The sequence below is a fragment of the Grus americana genome, chromosome 15, assembly GCF_028858705.1.
Source record: "Grus americana isolate bGruAme1 chromosome 15, bGruAme1.mat, whole genome shotgun sequence".
Classification (NCBI taxonomy): domain Eukaryota; kingdom Metazoa; phylum Chordata; class Aves; order Gruiformes; family Gruidae; genus Grus; species Grus americana.
Window position 1 is genome coordinate 3,699,398 of NC_072866.1, and position 14,525 is coordinate 3,713,922.

Below are 14,525 nucleotides of genomic sequence, written 5' to 3' on the forward strand. Positions count from 1 at the left end.
TACTTCATTTATTACCATAGACACTGGTATTGGAAATACTACAATGTAGCCCATGCTTTGCACACTACTGTTGTAAGAGAAATTTTCATGCACAAATGTTTAAAGCAGGTCTCACATGCATAAATAAGAATCAGCTTTATAACCTCATCTTTCACGCTTTTTCTTTCATATGCTGCAGCTAATATGATGTACACAAAGATTGCCGATGACTCTCAGATTCATTTAAATATATTTCTAGGTTTAATTCCTGCTGAATATTCTTTCTTCATAGAGAATATACAAAATCTAAACTATTTTTGAGATCTTAAAGGAAAATCAGCTTAGACTTTTTTGGGGGAAAGATGTTTGTTGGTTTAACCTTTGTGAACATCTGGATGATGCAAAATACAGAAGAGGGTGCAAATTCAGGAAGTTTGCCTGCTTTTTGGAAGGAACTGTGGCCACGCTCTTTCTGTCCCTACGCTATAGAAGCCTCATTTTTTGAGTCTGCATCCTCACTCCTGCTTCTCTGAAAACGTCGGTGTTGGCATCTACCAAGTTGTTTGACTCCAGATCTAACATCAATGTGATAGAGAAGCCTGCCGTGCTAACAAAAAAGGTTATCAGTCCTAGAATCCTTGTATGAAAGAAGTCTTTTCTGTCTGTCTTTCCTTTTTTTAATAGAACACAAAGTATGAAGGCTCATCTAAGTAGGAAAGATTCATCAAAATCTCTAATTAAATACATGACAGCTGGTGAATTAGAGCATTTTGTCTTAGCGCTGCCATCCTATAATACCTCATAATCCTGAGAGTCCAAAGTATGAATTAATTATGCTTATAAGTATCCTGATACCCAACTAAAGGGGAAAAATAATCAAACGCAAGCCTAAAAGGTCTCTGGGAAGGTAGGCAGTACTGCTAATAACGAGTAACTAGGACCAAATTATTCCCAGATTACTCGACTGTACTTTGGAAAAGCTTTGATATAGAATATCAAATATATAAGCATATATAAGACTATTTGGTTAATGAAACTGCTTGTTTTTTAAATAACGCGTTAAAAAAAGCCTTTTTAAAAGCTATGTGTTAAATATTGTTTCCTAGCACAAGGAAATATTATAATCCTCAGCCTTGCAAAGATAAATATGATTTTTTTTTTTTTTTAAAAAAAGTCATGGTTTTAGGGCAGTCTTGTCTCTAAGAAGTGCAAGTTTAGAGACAAGTTTGTGAAGCTGCTCACGTGTTGGGAGCTTCTTTAGATTTGCTGGTGAAGAGGTTTTGGTTGCTTGGTGTTACTTCAGAGGAAAAGGAACAGATCCAATGTAGGAATTTTCATCCTGCGGGGTTCAGGGGACTTAGAATATTGTTAAACTGAAATATTCTGAGTTTGGAACATTTCATTTTTGAACATTAATAACCAAAGACTAAATGTTCCACTGAAAGTAAATACTTCCTTCAAAAATTTTTGCACCATCCATAATCCAGATCTGAGAAAGATATTTCTAAGGAAAAACTTTTAAGCAGCAGCAGTGGTTTGTATTAATCTTGTTCTCAGGGTTTTTTTCTCCTGTCAAGACTTAAGGGTTGTTTTTTTCCTTGAGGCTTTCTAACTTCAAGTCTTCTAATTAAAATATATCTTACAAAACCTGAAGCATGTATCATTAGATTTCTATTCCTGTACATTTTCAACAAAATTGGACTCGTACGATAGGTCTTACAAGCATTTCAGCAGCCGTCTTTTGTAGCTTTTCTAGTTTCCAACATTTGTGCAAAATGAATCTTTTCTTTACAAGTTACCTTTCTGTCTGTTGCTAATGTTGATTCATTGATATCTATTGGTTATTAAGAGGCCGTGCAATTATATTGAAAATATGTGCGTTCCTGGCATTTTGGATAGCCTCAAAATCCACGTAGAGTGAATTCTTGATGCGTGAGGGGTTTTTCTCGTCTCGGTCAACAGATGTGGTGATATTAGTATTGTAGCTGAGACTGAGGAGATGATTAATTTCAGACAAACTTGGCCTAAAATTCCTGAGAGTTCATATAGTCCTGAGTCACGAACACTTCTGTGGAAGCATGCTATAGCTGTCTTTTGAAGTTGCTTTGTTTCAATCCGCTGAAATGACTATTTATTTACCACAGTTGCTAACTAACGTTGTTCATGAACTAGCACCTGATTCCTGTTGGCAATCAGGAAGCCCAAGTATAAAGTGCAGTTCCTGAAATTCAAGCGTCGGATGCTTTTTACCTAGTTAATAGATATATTCTGTGTGGAACAAGAGAGGAGAAAGATGCCAAACATTTCTCATGATTCAGACAACAACAAATTTATTAAATTCTGTTTGTAACAAACAGGGTGTTATTGAGAAAGGTGCCCGTGGTATGCTTGAATGGAGAAGGAACTGCTGAGTGTCTTTTAAGTAAATGGATTTCTCTCTTGAAGGGTTTTGCTTTTTTCCCCTAATCCATCTGCTAATCTGCCATTGTGATACACAAAATTGTGGAAAAGACTGCTGATCTTGGATCAGCTTACACAGGAAAGACTTTCACCAGGTAAGACATTTTCATCATTCTGGTAGGATGAATAATAACTTGCCGTATCTTGAGAAAGGCTTGGCAGGAGATTCTCCATTGTGTTATCTGGTTAACACTAGTCAGAAAATTATTCAGATTTGTCCTTTTTTGTGGGCTTTGAAAAATCCTTTCTCCCCCCCGCCCCCCCCCATTTAAAACAATGGAGATGTTTGTGGGTGGTGTGGGTTTTTTAGGGGTTGCTTGGGGTTTTGGATTTTTTTGTTTGTTTCTGTGTTTGTTTTGAGGGTTTCTTCTTGTGTTTTGTTTTTACCCTGTCATGTGCTTTCTAAAAAATGAATATCATAATACCATAGAATTATTCAGGTTGGAAGGAACTGTGGGAAGTCCCTAGTCCAACTTCCTAGTCATTTTAGCTCAGAAGGCAGTCATCGTGGCCAGGTATGATTTAACTTTGTAAATCCAGGACAACTGTTCTGGTTTTGGCTTTCCTGCCACCTTCTCTGCATGCTGGAGCAATGAGCGCATCTATCTTCCTCCCTTGTAGCCTGTCTTTGCTTCCACCTCCAGCGTACATCCTATTTTGTTGGAGATCAGTCATGACTTCCCTGCTTAGCCCAGTCAGTGTCCTGCTACCTCTGTTCCTTTCCCTGAATACCAGGATGGACCGGTGTGCTTGGAGGGGTTTGTCCTAAAGGACCTGCCAGCTGCTTTGAGCTGCCTTGCTCTTCAGGAATGCCTGAGATCCTCTCTACCAATTTCCTGAATAAGGCAAATGTTATTTGCCTAAGTATTTGTCCATATGCCTTGTAATTTCTACTGTTCCTATCTCTGTTTGACTCCCCAGGCTCCTTATCTGGACTATGCTTTACAAAAAACATCAAACTGTCCCCTGAAAATGTTGTGATGACATATCATGGTATACATAGTCCCAGTGGAGAACAGTTGTTTATGTAAGAGAATGGGCATACCATTCACTTCCATAAGGCACCAAATCAGTTCAGCCAGACACATTTCAATCTTGAACTAAGACTAAGTAAAATGTTTCAGTTGATTTTGACATTGAGATGTATGTCTGAATAGATAATATCATAACATTTCTTTTCCAGTGAATACATCGAAGGGGAAAAAAAGTATACATTAAAATTTGTCTAAACTTCATATGGGATGGTCTGGAATGAAAATAGATATACATGTATCAGAAACTTTGACAGGGAACTTCAATTTTCTGTTAGGTTTAGTTAACAGTTACAGTGCCAGTAGATGGCACTCAGGAATCTATAATGTTGTTACGTATGGGGCTATCTGTGACCAGTGCAGCTTGATGCTTTGCAGTGCTGGCTGCAGCTGGGACCACACACCAGTGCTTTCACGACTTCTAATGGATAGAAGTATTCACAGCTAATGGCAACAACCGATTGATACCAGAGACGGCTGACACGGTGCATGATGTTATATTCATACACGGTTGGGAAGGTAGCGAGACCTGGTTTAAATGTTCTGAACTATTTACTGTAAAGAGGGCTGCAATATTGTTTGTATATTAAAATCTTGTGTTGGTTTATTTTGTACTGGGATCTAATAATGCTGTCCAGTGGCAGAGATTGCATCATTTAATCAGTTCAGTTTTGATTACAGCTACCAGCAGTAGACTCAGAGTTGTCAACTGTAATTAAAATGTAAAAAACCCCCCAAAATCCAAGAAACAAAAATCAGTTCAGAGATAATTAAGGCTGAGAAACATTTATTTTCCTGTGAACTTTTGTACTACTGTGCTGAGGAAAGCTGGATGTTGTCTGTCTTCAAACATCCGCTTCCTTGAGTTGTTCGGATCTGGGGTTAGAGCGTTTCCATCTTAGTGCAGATTTTTCTCAATGAGTAATGCAGATAACATTTGAATAATTTGTATTAATACTTATGGGATTGTTCAGCATTGCAGTATAACACAGAAATACTTTATTCTGATTCTGGTCATGTTTAAAGGAACCTAGGTGCTTTGCAAGCAAAGATAAAAACGTTGCAGTGGCCCCTTTACAGGTACCACTGGCCTTTTCTCCTGCTACGTGCACATTTGGGACCAAAAGGATAACACCACTATCTTGTATAACTAGCAGATTTACCCCCCTGGCTTCTACTGCCTTGGATTTGTGTTTTGTCATCTTTAGAAACGGATCTGAAATGAAAAGATAGAGTTAAGAAGGGTCTAGCCCTGTAGTCTCCGGTAGAAGTCGGATGTTTATAAACTTAAAAACTCCACCATTGCTGCTTTGGAAGGCTGAGTCAGAGGCGTGCTCATTCGGTGGTTAGAAACCTTTTATTAGGGATCCTGAAGTTATTCTTGGTCTGTTTATCTGTTTTTACGCAATGCCATTTAGTTCAAATATCTTTTCCCCTTCTCTGGTCTGCACGCTCCTTGGGTATTGTTCAGGTACATCTTCTCAGTAGGCGCAGTCCCCCTGTGGTTTTGTTTGCTAAACAAGCTAAACTCTTCATGATCTCACAAGGAAGATCTCCTTCCCCTGATGATCCTAGATGATGATGATATTATTTTTTCCCTTTTTTTCCTCCTGTATTGCCAGTTAGAAATAGCACAAATCCCTGAATAACAACGTATATGTGCAATCCTTTTACATGGACGCAGTTGTTACTTCAATCCTGCGTGACATAAATCTTGAGAAAAATTCATCCGTGTGGATAACTTCTCTTGTATACATCTACATCTGATTGGACTGCCGTTCTCCAGTCAGTCCAGAAATAGCTTTTCCATAAATATAATTTTCCTTGAGGTACATGTCTAAAACAGGTCAGGTGAATTGTTTAAAGGTCCCTCTTCTTTTCTGAGTCTGGAGGGATGCTAACCACTGTGGAAGTCTTAAGTCAGCAGAAGTGAATCTTCTCTTTTGTGACTGCCCACTGCTCTGTGCTCCACACAGCACTCTACCTGCAGGCCATGCAGCTCGTCAGGCTGGAACAATTTTTTTTTTGGAGCAAATGGTTAAGCTTTATTGGGTCTAAAGATGAAAAAAGTTATTCATATGCCCAAATGAACTTCTGAACTGGAGTCTTAGTCCAGAAAGTACATGCACATCTGAGACTTTCCAACACCGGTAATGTTATTTTTAACAAGTCCAGATGAAGCAGGACTGAGAAGTCCTGGGCAGACACGACCTGAGGATCCATACCATTTTTAAAGCCTGTACTAAAGAGAAATGAATAGATTTTTTTTTTTTTTAATGTAGATGATGATTTGCTTGAAATATTCTGAACCACCAGCTTGGCAGGATCTTCATACACTTTTGTTAGCTAATCAAAGACAGATTGCAGTCAGAAGCCATATCTAAATTTATTAAGAAAATTAATAGACCATTTAAATTTTACTAGAATTAGGCTAAGATACAATAAGCATTTGCACCAGCAGCTATTCATTAGCTGTACCGTTGACCTGGTGCCTGGGTGTGTAATGAGAAATTGACAGCTCGATTTGAACGGAGACAATAGTGCTCCTACCAGCGCTTTGAATCATTCGGGGAAAAAGACTAATATTATACATGTGTCAGATTTTATTTTTCTTATTAAGCCCTCTGTATATTATAGACTGCAAAGTCAAGGTTTGGAGGGTTATCTTTGCCTAATCCAGGATTTTTGCTTCCTCCTCTTCCTGTAAATCTCTATACGCTCTTGCTCTAAGAGAGAATTTTACTTATTTATTTATGTAGCACTTTTGGAACGTGATCAGCTTGGTGAGTGTCGAGAAGCTAATTGTGTTTTTCCCTAAATGTATCAGTCTTTCTGAGTTAGGTTACCATGAAAACAGATCCTTGCAAAATTGCAGCACATTGTTCATGGGTTTTGCACAATTAAGGGTTCATGATAATCTGTGTCTGCCTTGCATCAATATTTTTAAATCTAATGAAAATTTACACACACACACACCCCTTCTTTTTTCTCTTTACTGTGTGACTTTTTAAAGCCTCCATAGAGCTTATGGCAGGATATGATACTTCCTTGAGGTTAGTTTTCACTTTCAGAGAAACTACCTTAGCAATCTTTACTAGGAATAAATGTGTGCAGTTGGGATTAGTTCACCCAAGAGTACTTACTGTTCAGCACTTTAAAGAAGATTATGTAAGTGAAGTTCAATTATTTTTAAACTTTTTTTTTTCTGTCTTGGAATTGCAAGCATGATCAAGAGCGAATTCTGTATAGGACTGACTTGCAAGATACAATAATTCTGAATGCTGGAAAACAAGATGACCTGTATTTGAAAACCTGATCATCATTCACAAATGTATGCCATGCTCAATTTATATACTGTACTTTATAAATAATTTTAGGAATGGCATTGGTGATTTGTTGTTCTGTGGTCTAAAGACAAGAATAAGGATTAATAGTGAGCGCAGTACAGTTTGTGCTTTTTGTCATGTGTGGCCAAATGAACATGCATTTAAAAAATAAAAATTCCTCTGCCATTTTAGATGATATAAGCAATTACAAATAAGTTGTACAGCGTTGAAAGTTTTCTGTTCCTATTTTCCAAATACATTTAATTTCCAGCACATTGGTATATTGGTCCTTGGCATCAGCCTCAACCCTATTTGCATATTAACTATCTTGCGATGCAGGCAGCAACCAAAAATATTTGGCTTAGGGAAAATGAGCCATTACTTTGTGCATCAACTTTCTGCTGCCTACCAGCCATGGGTCCTCTGTGCTGCTGGTTCTTTTCAGTAGCTGTCTGATTCTCCGGTGAGTTAGGATTAGGGGAGAATTTCATTAAGGTGCATGGATTCACGATTCTTCACAAATCATACAGTGATGGTGGCAACTGCACGCAACTTCTGCCACAGTTCTCGTGTGAAGGGAAGACTGGTTCTGGGGTCAGATTAATGGAGTGGATGGCTTTCATGGTTTGGGGTCGCAGGCTTTGCTCCCAGCCTTCCCGTGGATCTCCTGGGAGTGCTCCCTCCTCTGCGCTACTGCCCAGCTCTCCGTGTCTCTGAAAGTGCAAGCCATGAAGCTGAACTATTTTGGGTTTGGGCCATCTGGCTTCTCTATGCCTTTATTTCTTTGTGGAATCCAAATGAGTTTGGTCCCCTGGTAGATGCTGGACGCCAACAGGAAGCGATACGGTTGACAGTACTGCCAGCAATTCAGGACAGACATTTCAAAGCAAGCCAGTGTTTATCTGCCAGCTCTAATACAACATTTAGAGTTACGTTAGAGTGGCAAAGCAAAACTTAGGTGAGTGAATGTCACTTCTCTCCCTGGCCCGCAGCTTCCAGGGTTTCTTATCTTCCTCTCTTGTTGCTCTGCAAACACAGTCCTTGTACTGTATTCTCTTCACCCTCTGTTGCCAGTTCTCACGTTCTGCAGTCCTGGCTGCCAGTTGTTAAAAGTTTGTGTCCAACCAGCTGGTCATCTGAGCCAGCTCTGTCCCGCAGGCAGGCAGCTTTCCTAATAGTGCGGTCCCACCAGGCTGAGCCAGCCTGCAGCCCTGCCGGGTTTTGCCACTCTTTTAATTCAGAAAAGCCTTCAGTCCCTTCGGTCCCAGTAGGTAAAACCAGATAGTGAGCGAACTGAATCATTTTTGTTCTGTTTCAAAACTATCAGAGCTATTTCCACAGGAGCTGATGGCTGCTCTACAACTGATGGGAGAGGTTATAAAAGAAAGGAATGAACGTTGTTTGTTTTCACATTACTTTTAGTGTACTTACGCTATGTACCTTATAGCTTGTTTTCTTTCCTATGATGTTCAGGCCAATAAACAGTGATCACAGACACTGACCAACCTTTACGGCTCGTATGAAGCAACAAATCTTTGAAAGCTTCAGCGTTTCATCCTGAGAAGGAGCAATCATTCTTCTCATGTTTTTCCTTCCTACTGAAGGCTGAGATAACTTTTCTTCTGTTGCAGACAGAGCTGACATCTCAGGAATTCATAATTCCAATGATTATTCCAAAACTTTTAAGTTATATTACTAATAGAGAGACAAAAGGTGGGATAACGGTGTACGTATAATACCGGAGTGTGCCCTCCCCTTTTTGTCTGCCTCAGGCTTTGCTCAGGCCTGTTGCAGGAGTCCGTGCAGAACTAGGTGAGGCAGAGACCTCTAATCGTACTGAGCGATCGTTCCGGTGCTGGAAGGATCTTAATGATGTTTTACCACCTAAGAGGGGGATGAAAGGAGAGCATGTGAACACCTGAGCATGTATAATTTAAATGTAATAAAATCACAAGATGAGTTCTAAGTAGAAAAATTAGCATCACTAATTATTGCTTGCTGACTATTGCTGTAAGCTTTTCTTCTTTTTTTTTTTTTTTTTTTTTTTTTTAAATACATGCTGCTAGTGGATTCAGGTGTCAGGATAAATACCTGACGCTGCATGTACTCAAATTTCTGGCTGGCACCAACTTCAGATCCTTCTCTGTCTGTCAATTATACGTTGCACAATTTGATTCAGGGCCGCTAAGAGGGAAAGGCTGGGCAGCTGGTGGGCATCTAAAAGTCCTCATTACAAGGGGAACCAACCTGGTTTTATTTATTATTCTGTCATGAAAAAGTACAATATGAAATGGACCAAACCATCATAATTAGCGTGTTGTGCAGATAGGGTGAGGGATTAGAATCCTTAGGTTCCACGTGCTACTCGTACAGTCATGCCTTTTCTGCTGCAGAGAAAAGTTGTGAATAACAGAAGCACCAAAAACTCCTTTGCTGCTGCAGGAAGGCCTCAAGGTTACTAAGCGCATGTGTGACATAAATGCAATAGAGCATTTTAATTAGATTCTTTCACCAGAACTCCTGACCTTCTGTGTAGCACATTAATGTATTTTACTAATTATAAATGCAATTAAAAAGTACTGAAATAAAATTAGGCTGATCTATCTAATTTACATTAAGCACTTTCAAATTATGCAGATTTTCAAAGTCTTTTTCTTTTTCTTTCTCTCTTTTCCTTTTTTTTTTTTTTTTTCTTCCCAATTTGTGTTTCAGGAAAAAATTGTCTGCATTAAAACAGCTGGAAAACAACCTTGTAGCAAAACAAATTTCTTTTCTGTGATTATTCACAGTGTGTGAGTTAATTTTCTAGGCAGTAATGTGCTTAGCTATCATTAGGGTAGTGACTCATACAATGGAACCCATATGTGCACTGGATGCAGTGGTGGTTACGATACCGGGTGTGTACTTCTCCATTTTTTCCTCATGGGAATTGGGTTCAAAGGCTAACTAGGAAAGAAATACTGATATAATGGTCAAACCCAACAGATTTATAAACAATAAAGAAACGGAAAAACCAGCGTGCAAATAATACAGGGAAAACATCTGGTGCGTTCAGTCATTAAAACAGGCTGACTGTTATCTCTGCCATCTACATTATTTTGGTGATACTTCCTGAGTATCTCAGAGTTTTAGACATGAAAGTAGAAAAATGACAACATTTCATTATTATTTTTGTTAAGCATCTAAATGAGGGTAGGCACTGTGCAGAGAACATAACACAATCCTTATCCTGAAGAGCTTATGATCTCATTTCAGATGGGCTGCAGGAACAGAGGGTGATGCTAAGTAAGGAACGGAGATAGAAAGAAGCAATCTTAAAGTAGAAAACTTTGTAGAGCTACTCAAGCATTTTAGTTCATGTTGTTTATCCTTAAACCTTTCCATAATAAAGGATTAATTTATAATACATGGGCATTTTAATGAAAATTGTCCAGTTTTTTTGCCAAAAAAAGGAAGCAAAAGTGCCTCAGGTGTTTCATCCTATTCTAGTCTTTCCATAAAGAAATAATGTAAAATGTAGTGGAGAGGAAGAAAAACTGAAATGCAGATAGATTAGAGTAAATGAGTAAATTCAGTGTTTGTTTCATGCCAAATATCTTGCACTAAGACCATGCTATTTTTCTGCTCTTTTTTGTGTGTGTTTATTGAGTTTGGGTGGCTCGCACCTGACATGCAGAACCTCTTACAGTCCCGTCTCAGCAGCATTACATCCTCAATTAATGGTGTCGTACCATGGTCAGAAGAAACAATTTGCAGGCCATCCCCATGTTTCCTGTAGACATTAGAAATCTAGTTATTACCTAAAAAAATATTCATTGCTCCCACTTTTCTGTTTGAAACGTTAGAATGGAGCAGCATTTTGGGGTCCTTTTGGCACAGGATTATTTATACAAGCAGGAGCGCTGGAGGTTTTTGCAAATTCTTGCTCGATGTTTAGGATTGTGTGAAAGGACCTGAAATATTTGAAAAGTTTTGCTCTAAGCTTTTTTCCTCCCCCAAAATCAAATACCTGTATTTAGTAAAAGGTTTATGTAGTGACGCTTATTACAGTTAAAAAATAAAAATGTGTATATGAGATGTGTATATTCCCATAAAAATATATATTGTTGTACAATCAATATTTAAGTTAAAGCTTTTCTCTGAAAAGAAGGAAAATTTATTAAATGTACTTCAGATGCGATTGTTTGGTAGAAATGACCCAGCAATGAATTATGGATAAAGTTTGCATGGTTGATAATTAGTTTTTAAAAATGTATTTTAACATTTATTTGTGCATATGTCAGAGCATGGTTATTTTGATTACAAAATTTGATATAAGTGAGATGTAATTTTTCCATCAAGAGCAAATGTAAGGTAGAACTCCAGACTAACGTGCCACCTCTTTGGCTAAATGCAGCGATGGATGCCAGCACCTCTGGTTACGAAATGACATCCTGCCCTGGTGCTGTGCTTTTCTCTGGAGGTGTCCTGTTGGTATGGGGTGGATTTAGGCCTGGGGTTCAGTCCTCTGCTGGACAGAAATCTGTTTGTGAAATTCTTCATGGGGAAATAGATTAATCAGTTTTTAATATTAGGGGCAACAATGTTTTGAATCTTTGAGTAGGTGCCTGAAAAAACACAGTAAGAATAGAGTATTTAAAAACTGCCCTTCTTTAATAAGGTTTTGGTTAGATAAAATCACTCTTGTTCTTTGTAGACATTTTTGTAAACTTTTGTCCTATGGCGTGGTCCAAAAAATAGTTTCCTTTTTTGTTCACCCCATGAGGATCTTTGCAAAAGAGTATTTGTGACATCTAAGTTTGTAAAACTTTGAAATCCTACTTTTCTCCCAGAAATAGAGGTCAGCATGCAAGCAGGACGGGCAGGAGTCATATGTGCCAAAGTGTCTTCTGCACTGACTAACAAAAAGACGACACCAACCTCATTGGAGACTGGTGAATTAGCCAACAAGAAAAAAAGAAAAATGAGATTTAAATAATCTAAATAAAGTCTATTTAATTAATCTGTTTTCTATTTGAAATGTCACATGCAAAAGCTTATAAGGCACCCAGCAAAACAGTAAGTTAGATTTTACAAGCTCTGCAGTGGCTCTGCAGTGAAATATGACAGCCAAAGTGCTCTCGGTAATAACTCACACATGGCCTTGACAATAGAATCTTTTACTGAGAAAACAAGCGTGTTGGCTAAGACACTGGGGTTATCCTCCTCAGCGTCTCAAAAAAGAGATGTATGATCATTAACTCCTGCTTGGCGGAAAGGCAGAGAGGAGTTTGATAGTTGGAGCGCGACAGCTCTGCAGTACCAGCTGCACCGGAGGCTCACTTCGCTTTGCGAGATTTTGAACCCCTGGGATCTGGTATCAGCTGGTATAAATTGACACAACTCTATTCATTTCAATTAAGTCACACCAATTTACACAAACTGAAGATACGGCCCATTATTTCTTCATGCCTGCTCTAGCAATGAATCCAAGTATGTGATTAAGAATACAAGAACGCTCATTACAGTTAATGCCGTGTGCTTAAAGCCATGAGCTTAAAGTTAAGCAGGTATTTAAGTGCCTTGTGGTATCAGCATCAGAATGCAGAGCTGCCTGGGGCCAGCCAAGATGGTGTTAGAGCGATTGCTTTGAAAGGAACCTTGATTTGTGGTGAGCAACTTTCCTGTTGGTCAGCATATGGCCAGCCGGATTAACTCTTGCTCACAGTATTTTCTTCTGCCTTAAAATATTTCTTGTGTCGTGGATGTAGGAATAAGGAGAGAAGACATTGAATGGTTTCCTTAATGGTAACCTTTCTTACTGAATATGATTTGTTTTAATCCAAAACAGAAGTCTGAAATTCTCTTCCAAAACCCTGCCTTTGAAACGCAGTAAGACCTTTCACAAATGATGCATACCATCTTCATAGGGTATAATGTTTATATATTTTTTTAAAAGAATGACAGCAGCTACGATTTTAATTTTGTCAGTCTGTCTATATATATACAAAAGTATATGATGCAGTGAGGCATAGGATTGATTTGTTCTCTATATGCTACTAAAAGCTTGCAGCGCGCTAGCGTCTGGCAGTAGCAGCCAAGGCACTATATATACATCCTGAGGCTCATATAGGTTGAAAGACCGTTCTAAAAATTTGGGTGTGCCTGTGAGGATTGTGCAGGCAACGCGGCTGACCTGAGCTCCACGTAGCTGTCGTGCTCCTGCTAGCAGTAGCCAAACGAACTCGTTTCGTACGTCCTTAACAGCCGCAGTCGCACTTTTCACAACCACCACCATCTGCAGCATAACACGAGCCGTATAGTACTTCTCGTACACGTAATACCTGGAGCTTGCAAACAAAACAAATGATCAAGAACCTAATCTCTCCAAACGCAGTTAATCTACTACATTAGATTTGCGTTATCTTTCTTCAGTCACACCTTACTGCGTTCTCTGTAACCAACCTTTACAAGCCCCAGCTCAGGATGAAGACGGGGTGTTTGTCTCTAGGTAAGCACAAAAAAAAGTCTCCAGCTCTTCTTTGCTCACCAATGTGAGCGGCGTTCGTCCTCTCGTTTCTGTGACTGAGCCTCACTTTGCCAGCCACATACGCTTAGCAGGTGTTTTCATCATGACATTAATAATAAGAATTGACATGTTCTAAATGAGGAATCCCTTGTTGTGCCTGGTAGCGCTGATGGATATTTGGGAAAATTGACAGCTGCTGAAAAATGGTTTTGCCATGACCAGCAGATCTCTGACAGATTTTTAATGGCTCTCCTAGAACTCTCACTAACTTGAAGACTTTTGCAGATGAAGTGGAAAGTGGTGAAATGTGCTGCTTTAACACTTTTCACAGTTAGTGAAGAAACATGGAACAACTCTGAATTTTGCTTCTAAATTGCAATCCTCTTTTTTTTTTTTTTTTCTGAAAATATTTTTTCCTTTATCTGAACTAAAAGATTGGAATGGATTAGCTAAGGGGGCAAGCGTTCCTTACGATACACCAGGACCGAGCTATATAACCCCCATTAACCTTAATGGGAACCACAAAGCTCAGTCTGCTCATTTAGATGGAAATATCCCCCTGCTCATCAGGGATCAGTTGCACCGACTCTTACCTGCTTTCAGTGCCTCATTCAACATGGGAGTCGCTGTCTGACCTTGTAAGACTTGGACTATGAGAAAGGGAGGACAGACAGAATGGGGCTATGAGAAGAAAGATCGAATGAAAATATAAGCTAAAAAAGGGAGAGACAAAGTTATATACAGGTTGGTACGTAACCTATGTTAGAAATTTGTATGAAATGTAATTGCAATTAAATCAGAAGTCTCCTTTGCAGTTCAACGTGATACTGTTGAAAATCAATACAAAGATAACAGTATATAGAATTCAGGTTCTTCTGAGAATTCTTAAATTTAATTTTACAGGAAGTATGTGTTAACTTTTTTTTTAAACTTTCCTATAAAAGCCACAATAAGATAGTTATTTTTAAATATTCCTAGTTTTAGCTCAAAGTTAAACACTGTGTACATAAACCTGAGCTACTGAATGCAATAGATGCTCATCTCTTTTTGAAAGTCAATTAAGCTTATGTGCTTAAATCCAGTGTTTCTGTCTGAATCCCAGCCAATAGCTTTACTGAAAAAGATCTCCAGTTGCTTTTCTAAGTGATAGGAGGATTGTGATTAAGTATAGCAAAATTCTATGCTGCCATCTCTTATCTCTCACTTACGACAATAACGGAC